This window comes from Schistocerca nitens, chromosome 2 (genome assembly GCF_023898315.1).
Source record: "Schistocerca nitens isolate TAMUIC-IGC-003100 chromosome 2, iqSchNite1.1, whole genome shotgun sequence".
NCBI lineage: Eukaryota > Metazoa > Arthropoda > Insecta > Orthoptera > Acrididae > Schistocerca > Schistocerca nitens.
This window is the reverse complement of record NC_064615.1, coordinates 318,394,933-318,403,634: the sequence shown is the minus strand read 5'-3', so window position 1 is coordinate 318,403,634 and position 8,702 is coordinate 318,394,933. Positions and strand designations below refer to the sequence as shown.

Sequence of the window (8,702 nt, the reverse complement as noted above, 5' to 3'; positions counted from 1 at the left end):
TGTTTTTTCTTTTTCAGTAGTGTTTTTATTTTCAAAATTTCATTGTGCATATTCCACTCACAATGTAAATGATGTATTTTGTTATTCCACTTCCAATCATATACCGAGCAATGTGGCTACTCCAGTCTTAATGTATTGGACTTGTGTTCGGGAGGACTGGGGTTTTCATTCCCTGTCCAGTCATCCTGACTTGTGTTTTCCATGGTAGTCCCTTGTTGCTAAGGTGGATGCTGGGAAGGTTCCTTAGATTAGACCATGTCCAACTACATGCCCTATTCTCACCTTATCGTGTCCTACTGTGTCAATGTTTTATATTGTTTCTGTAACATTTCTAACACATATGATATTGTTACATTAGATGGTCTATGGACAAATAAATAAAATAAATAATGTAATGAAACATGATAAGAGATACTTCGAAGAGCAAATATTCTGGTATGAACACCTTTAATAGTTTTTGGTGTGTATCAAGTCCATTTTAGCTTGTTATCCAGTTGGACGCCAAGGACATTTACACAATGATTATGTTACAGTTGAATACTATAGGAAGTTTTATTATTTAACTTTGAAAGAGTTCACTGGGACGATCTTTCTCAGTTGTATATATTTTTTAATAAGAGTAAATTGTGTTACACTATCAAATAATGATATTACTATGCTAATTGTAACTCTATTGTCATTTTTTTTTTATCTTGATTTCGGACTAAGACTGTCTTTAGTCTGTTGCGTACAATATAATTATTTGGTTTGGAATTGTAATTTCCTTTGTACTGTCGGATTATTTACACAGTACCAGTACAGTATTTCACATCAGTTACACTTCTGCTCTCTTTTTGCCATGTCATAACTCATCATTAAAAATAAATACCATGAATGACTTGTGTTGTTGATTCTAATATCAGTAGGCCCTATCTGCAAAGCATGGTAAAATATAGTGTGTCAAGGAAAGTGGTACAATCTTATAGGTGTATGTCTTGCTGCAGTTTTATGTACCAAAGTATGTTTCTGTGTCATCTGACATCAGCTTCATTGTTTGCAGAATTATGTAGCTACTTTGGGAACAAACTGCAGCTTATACATAGCCTATATGCCACATTTTTTTTTATCTGTACGTCCTGAAAGTACCTACAATACATTGCGTGTAAAAGCTTGTCTTCAATTAATTCCTAATTGATAGGCGTTGCATATTATGTGTATATAGTAAGGGGCATTGCTTATGGTGAAGCAACATTTCTGTTTTGTACGTTTAATAATAGAAGATAAATCGTGAAATGAAATGCATTTTAGTGGAACAATATAACCATTCAATTAAACAGTGTGATTCGCTCTGGTACATGAACTTTTAAGTACATCGAACTGTTGTGGTTATCCTCATCCGTTTGGTCATCACGACAGCATTCGTTTTCTTCGTCTTCCACAGCAGCCCTTTTTACCCATCATTCACCGCGATTCACTGGCGAGAGAATGGTACTTGTACAAAGAAGGGCGCCGTTGTGTACTGGGTTGGATTCCCGCTAAAGAGGAAGAATAAATTGCGTTCTTGAGGTTGGTTTTATATCTATCATGTTGTACGTAGATATAGGCGCCATCTGCAAGTTATCGTTATATCGACATTTCATTTCAGTCGTAAGTTCGCGTGTCCATTCCGTGCATTGGAGTATCTAAGCGGGGAACATGAATTGTTTTTACATAACTTCGAACAAAATTGTGGGTGAACGCTTGGGAACAGGTTCAGATTTGAGAAGTGGGCGAATTCGTAGTCGAAGCGTGGAATAGGTAATTATCAAAGTTTGCAGAAATGAAAATGAAGAACTGAAGGGAAAGTGCTACAATAGATAGTACAATACGTTTTGAAGTTGTTATGCATAGTAATGTAAATAAACTGTTCATTGTGGACACAACGTACTAAGAAATCTGATACAAACTCAGACGATAACACACAATGTTTACACATTGTATCACAATATATTTTAAAATTGTGATCAGTTGTACGATATTATAATTTTAAATACAAAACTTGTGTTGTGGCGGGACGTAGGATTTCCAGATACGATTGATATAATTGTTGATGCTTTTAAGCTGCAGAAGAATTTTAATGGTAGGATTAATAACCTCTCACATTGTTTCTGCATTCACAATTAATTGTGTGTTGTAGGACATTCGTTTTGTGTTGTGACTTGTGAAGGGAATAATTTTTTTATTGTTGTCATAACATGCAGAATCTCACTTTTATAACCCATTTTATATTTAGACAAAGCTTCGCACCATGCAAGCCGTCCTGTTTGTTCTATCAGGGAGAGAGATCAGACCAACAAAAGTAGCTGTAACACATGTTGTTTTACTGCTGTTTTGCGACCTATTCTGATTTTCGTTTATTTTTCGGTCTAACTTTAGCATAACGCACTAGTTCTGCAAGTGCAGTTGGACAGGTCAAAATAACATAACATACAGTTGCTGGAGGCCTTGTTAGTTCACAGCGTTTTGCAAGCAGAAATACAACTTACTTTTACTTTTTTATTTGTATGACTGTGACTTCGTCACCGAATTTAATTAGCCTTTTTGGCGTTGATGCATATGAAACTGATGTGTAGGCTAATCTACCAATAGTATTATTAGTTTACTGATTGCTGATTTGTGTTAGTGTCACAGTTTCAGGGGAATATGGTATTTAGGGCATATGTACTTCTGCATGTCTTGTGAACTATAGAATCTATCAGATAAAGTGTGAGGGCTGATTATGTAGGGGGAAGAGTTAGGAGGTTCGAGAATGTAGTTGGTCATGCAAAAAAGAAATTACACAAGAAATACGCCTACTGGAATACTGAACTTATTTAATGAATGTAGGTTGCAAGTGGCCATTAGCTTGTAAAGCATTAAAAACAACCTATGTAGTCATGGCAGTTTTCCATAGTCTGTAGTTGAATGATGATTAGTTACTTATGTAGGAGTCCTTGTTTAAATGGTGCATAAGCTGTTATTTTAAGCTACACAACAAACACAATTGCAATACTGCCCAGAATGTGGCTTACTATTCACATCTAATGCCATCTGGGAATATTATTTGCTCGTGTGATAACTTTTTTTTTATAGCATTATTCTTTAAACGAATGTAGTCCATGTAATTCTTGTGTGTAGCCTGTGGTACCAATGGAACATTGAGTAAACAGAAACATTTAAAAATTCATGTAGACTACATAATTATGTTATTTGAATATAATAGAAGGAAACGTTCCACGTGGGAAAAGTATATCTAAAAACAAAGATTCTGTAACTTACCAAATGAAAGCGTTGGTACGTTGATAGAGACAATAACAAATGTACCAACACTTTCGTTTGGTAAGTTACAGAATCTTTGTTTATAGATATAATTATATTAAATATTGTATCAAGTATAGTTATTTAGAAGTCAGTTGTTATACTCGAATTTCAGGAGTTATTTTGATATGGTACTCTTGATGTAATTGAAACAATAGAAATTTCCTAACAGAACAGTCCTCTCTTCTGAAAAATATAATGTTTCTGCAATCATTGTAGAAACTGCTGTAAGGTGAAATACATTTTTCAAAAGACTGTTTTCATTTAACGACTATATTAATATTTATTCATGTATGTCATTTGCAGAAGAGGAAAGTAACACATTAACAGTAGTTTGCATAGAGATAAAAATGTTAAGGTCCTATATAAGATTTTTAGTTTCATAGAATTGTGCTGGATAAGGAAACTGCAGTATAATAAACACACTTTTGGATTGTGGTGCATAGTTAACACCTATGGAAATTATTTATTACTTGATTGTGGTAAGAGATGCAGAAGTTTAAGTTGGGTTCATTGTGTTTTATGTGAGGTGACACAGGAAACATCAGCATTTGAATTCTGATCACCTTGGATTGAATATCACATGAGAAATATGTTAGCACCGTTGTTGTGTCATGACTTTTCCATTTCTGTGGTATGTAACTTCAGATAGACGACATCACAACAACAATACAGAGACCTGGCTGTGACATTGCGTGCTAGGAAAATACATGTGGACTACATGTTTGTGAAGCAGTAAACAAGGCGTAAAAGTTTCTCCACCTATTAATGAGAGTTCTGAAGAGGGGCAAGCAAGGGCACAATGGAGAAAACCTACATGTCTCTTGTAAGAGTCCATTTGGAGTATGCTGCAGGGATATTGGATCCCCATCAAAGTTACCTGGCAACACAGGCAGGGGGAGGGCAGTGGATGGCAGCCAGATGTATAAAGGGAGATTACAGAGCAAGTAGTGTCACCGGAATGATTAAGAATTTGAAATGGGAATATCTCGCACAAAAAAATGTAAGGGCTAGACTTTGGGGAATTCACCAATCGTTCATGAATGAGGATGCATGGGGAAACATAGTCCAAAGACTGGTTAGTGATGAGGTATATCATGAAAGAAAAGACCATCAGTACAAAATACGTGTGAAATCATGGTACAACAGTGCAGATAAATAATCTTATTTGCTATAAGAGTAAAGGAATACAACAAATTATCAAGAGAGATTGTCAAGCCATTTGTAGCAAGCACAACAAAATTAAAAACCTGTCACAACAGTGGCAAAGTCACTCTTTGAAATTGATGGTTTTAGACATGTTGTACCATTAACTAGTTTTCGGACCACTGCAGGCTCATCATCACATGTTAGTATTATAGATCACGTGCAGCTAGGTGCCAATGAAGATGTTTATGTGGAATGTAGACTTACCATATATGGAAGTGAAACATGTATGATAAGCAGTCCAGGTGGCAAGAAGAGAATAGAAACTTTTGAATATAGTGCTGCAGAGGACTGCTGAAGGTTAGATGAGTATATCAAGTAGCAAATAAAGATATACTGATTTGAATTGGGGGGGGGGGGGAGAAATTTATTGCACAATTTAACTAAAAGAAGTGATCAGTTGATAGGAAACATTCAGATGTATGATGGAATTGTAAGTTTGGTGATGGACGGAAGTGTGGGGGGTAAAAATTACTGAGGGAGAACAGGGGATGAATACTTTAACCAGGTTTGAAAAGATATTGGCTGCTGTAGCTGTTCAGAGACTACAACAGACTCTAGTGTCATGGTAATTGCATTGCATCTTGGTATCCATGACAAATTCTTTCCAATAATGTGCATTTTAGTCAGTTTATGTTCTCTATCTCTCTCTCTAATATTAATTATGGGAAATCAATTGTAATTTTGGAACTGTCAGTGTAGGCCTACTGAACTCAAGTCTTAAGCATATATGCACTGTGTGGAAATGAATCTACTAAATTTTAAACATTAACAATGTTATGTAGCCTTTGATTAAAGTATTAGAAACTTCACTGTATTTAAGAACTGATGTGACTTTAAATGTTTGTTGCAAAACTCTGAAGCTTTTTCTGCCACAGATGCAAATTCAGTGATCATTTTAATTCAGATTTATCCATTATCAAACGGTAATAATTATGTTATGGGCTGATTACTGGCTGCATTTAAAAGTATATAAGAGTAACTGTGTCAATAACAAATTTTATTAACCAGGTTGCACCACATTTCGAGAACCGAAATTCCTGTCATCAGGTGCATCAAACTTACAAATTCATGAAAATTATCTATGAATTCAGCCACACCTGCCTGTCTGGTACAACTGCATATAAGTAAACATCTTTCTTTTACTGAAAGAACTGGTCACTCTGTCATTGCTGGGAACCATATACCGTGTAGTGTGGTGTGTCTTGTTTCTGTGACCAAATTACATGATATGGTGGCAAAGATCCTGGATTCAGATTTAGGAGATGTGGGGTTCAAACCCCAATGTAGTCATCTGTATTTAAATTTTCCCAAAATCAATTAAACGAAATGCTGGGGAATGGCTTATTTGATAAAGAAAGGGTTGCTTGCTTTCCTTCCTTGGCCTTGTGCAGCCAGAGTTTGTGTTTCACCTTTAATGAGCTCATCTTTGACAGATACCACAAATATCATTCTTTGTGTTTTCTTTGTTGCTATAATGGTTTGAGGTAAAGTGTATTACATAGTTGGATACTGCTTAGGCCACCCACACTGCTGCCTGTACAAACATCGCTTTCTCCTGTAATGTTCCACCCCTGATGTTGTAGTATGTGCCACATGTTAACTTGGGTGCCATCAGCTGTAAACAAACAGCTCCTAAATATGTAACCAATGAAGAAGCTGTCTGTGAAAGAAGTGGTTAATCTGTTGATTATGGTACTTCTTTATAACCATTTAAGTATGTTTAATGGTGCTAGTTGACTTGATTTAGCAATATAGACAGACATACACCATGATAATTATGTGTAAGGATAATGATGCAAAATGTCACTGTGGTTACAAATAGATAATTTCCTCTTAATGTGTGGCAGCAGAGAGAGTCTGGGCAATGGCCAGATATGACATGAATTAGAAGATAATTCGGAATGACATCCATGAGAAAGAGAGAATGGTACAAAACTCTAGGAAAATCGTCACTGAAATTTTAGCAACAGATAAGATTTTAAAACTTGAGAAGATGACAGTTGTAGATACTGTAGTTGACAAGTTACAGATAACAATAGCACAGACTAAAAATAAAAAGCATATAGGTGTAACAGAGAAGGGAAAGAAAAGATACAACAAATAGCAGAGAAGCAGCAGCAAGAAAAATAAAGATATTGGTAACTGAATACATAGGCCTACTTAAAAAAGGGGAAATAAACTGAACTGTGGGAAGCCAATGAAAGAAGTTGAAACTGGGCAGTGTTAAGAACCAAGCACCTACTTTAGGCTAAATATCTAAGGTGCTGATGGAGGAAGGTGAATCTGAACAGCATATTTGGTAAAGAAACAGGCACCAAGTTCCTGAGTATGTTGTTACTGAGCATGCTGAGCTGTAAGACATTGTTTGCTACTGTTATGACTCGCTCTTCATATATGAGCTGCATGTCCTATCCGTAAATAGGAAGCTGGCGACAGTGGTCATGGTGTTTGTGAGCTGTGTTTGTGTGAATGTGTGTGTGTGATTTCTACTTCAGAAGAAGGCTCTTTGGCTGAAAGATTAAAAATGTAACAGTCTTTTTGTTATGCCAGTCTGTGGCTCAGTGAGTCTTCTATATGGTGAGCAGCAGTTGTTTGGTATTAAGAATTATTTTCAGCATGGTCCTCCTTAACGGATGAAGGAGCCGGAGCATTTTGTGGTAGCATACTGCAATCATAATAGTAGGAATCTAATGACAATGAAATTGAGTGAAGTGACCATAGAGTCTGACCAGCAAATTTTAAGATTGGGAAAATGACGAAATGTTACTCTGATTGACATGGAAAGAATAGTGGGATGGGACGAAATGTTACTCTGATTGACATGGAAAGAATAGTGGGATGGGCCTTGTTTCAGGGTATTACTTAAGATAATCATAGCCTGAGTAGGACAGTTGGTTAATGACTTTCAGATCAGGATAGTAGTGTGTGTCAAGATGAAAGGTTTGTTGGTTTTGGGGTACACTAGTAGTTTCATGACAGTCTGATGTATTGGGGGAAACAGATTAGTGAACAAAACTTGTCACCCCCCCCCCTTCCCCCCTCTTTCTGGTTGCTGTGAAGAGCTGCTTTGTGCTTCCCCTTCCTAGCAGTTTGGCAGGTGATGAATATGTACAGCAAAACACTCTCCAGAGATTTGTCTGTCATGTAATTCAATTTTTCTGATTTTACCATGCAGTTTTAGTTATTTAAGATGAGAGGTGTGATAAATACAAAATGAATGCAGACCTTATTTTTTGTTCACTTTCATCATCTTCACTAGCTGGTAATTGTATTGTAACCTTGAATCCCAACCTAGATATGGGCTGTGCTATATGTTCGGGGATTTGCTGAACAACCACTGCAAGTAAAAGAGCAGTAATAGGTCAGACTCGACAAAGGAATATTGTTATGCTCATGTATTATACAGATATTACTTTGTCTACTGAGCTCAACAAATGGAAAAAATGAAACAATATGACAATCATGATTAATGTAGTACTGAGCTGTGTGATTAATGTTGTGTGGAGCTAAGTTTAGCTTGTCATAATTCCATGATTATTTGTATAGAATTGATGTGTTTGAGCTGTGAAACATTTCCAGGGGCATTTTGTACAGTTTGTTTCATTAGATTCTGTAAATAATGACGAGGGACGATGTACACTGTATTCTTTGCTTTATTGTTGAATTACATAGTTAAGTTTAGTGGCCATTGTATTGCCCAGTAGTGTAGTAATGTATGGCCAGATGGAGTTAGCTTATTGATTTCACCAGTGTAATCGTGGAAGATGGAATCTTTTATCAGGAAACATTATCTGCATTGGGAAAATGAAGAGAAAGAGATAATATAAATTAAATACTTACGGGTGTAATTTTGTGAGGGATTGATGTTAATCGCATGGGAGGAGGAATATCAGGGTTTCACATATGATCATTCATGAAGTTATTAGAAATGGAGCACAAGCTGGGGTAGGATAAGAAAACAGTAAGGAAATAGGCTGTATTTGTCAAAAAAAGAAAGAAAAAAAAATAAATGGATCACAGAATTTGCGTTAATTTAATCCATTGACATAATAAGTATTGCGTGCACTTGGTTGTGCCTATCAGTACCAGATGTTGATGAGGACTGATGCAAGACTTAGTAATGTGGCATGTAATGTCATAACATACAAGTACATTTGTGAGGAATGTGCTAGAGATCA

The 8,702-nt window shown here is 36.1% G+C and overlaps 1 protein-coding gene across 1 annotated transcript in view; it reads left to right on the top strand.

Moving 5' to 3' along the window:
- The first annotated feature begins 1,759 nt into the window (after nucleotides 1-1,759).
- LOC126236096 (uncharacterized) overlaps nucleotides 1,760-8,702 on the top strand; it is a 301,836-nt gene continuing 294,893 nt past the window's right edge. Inside the window, exon 1 of the mRNA XM_049945164.1 lies at nucleotides 1,760-1,776. The gene's annotated coding sequence lies outside the window, so the exon portion shown is untranslated. The remainder of the gene's footprint in view (nucleotides 1,777-8,702) is intronic.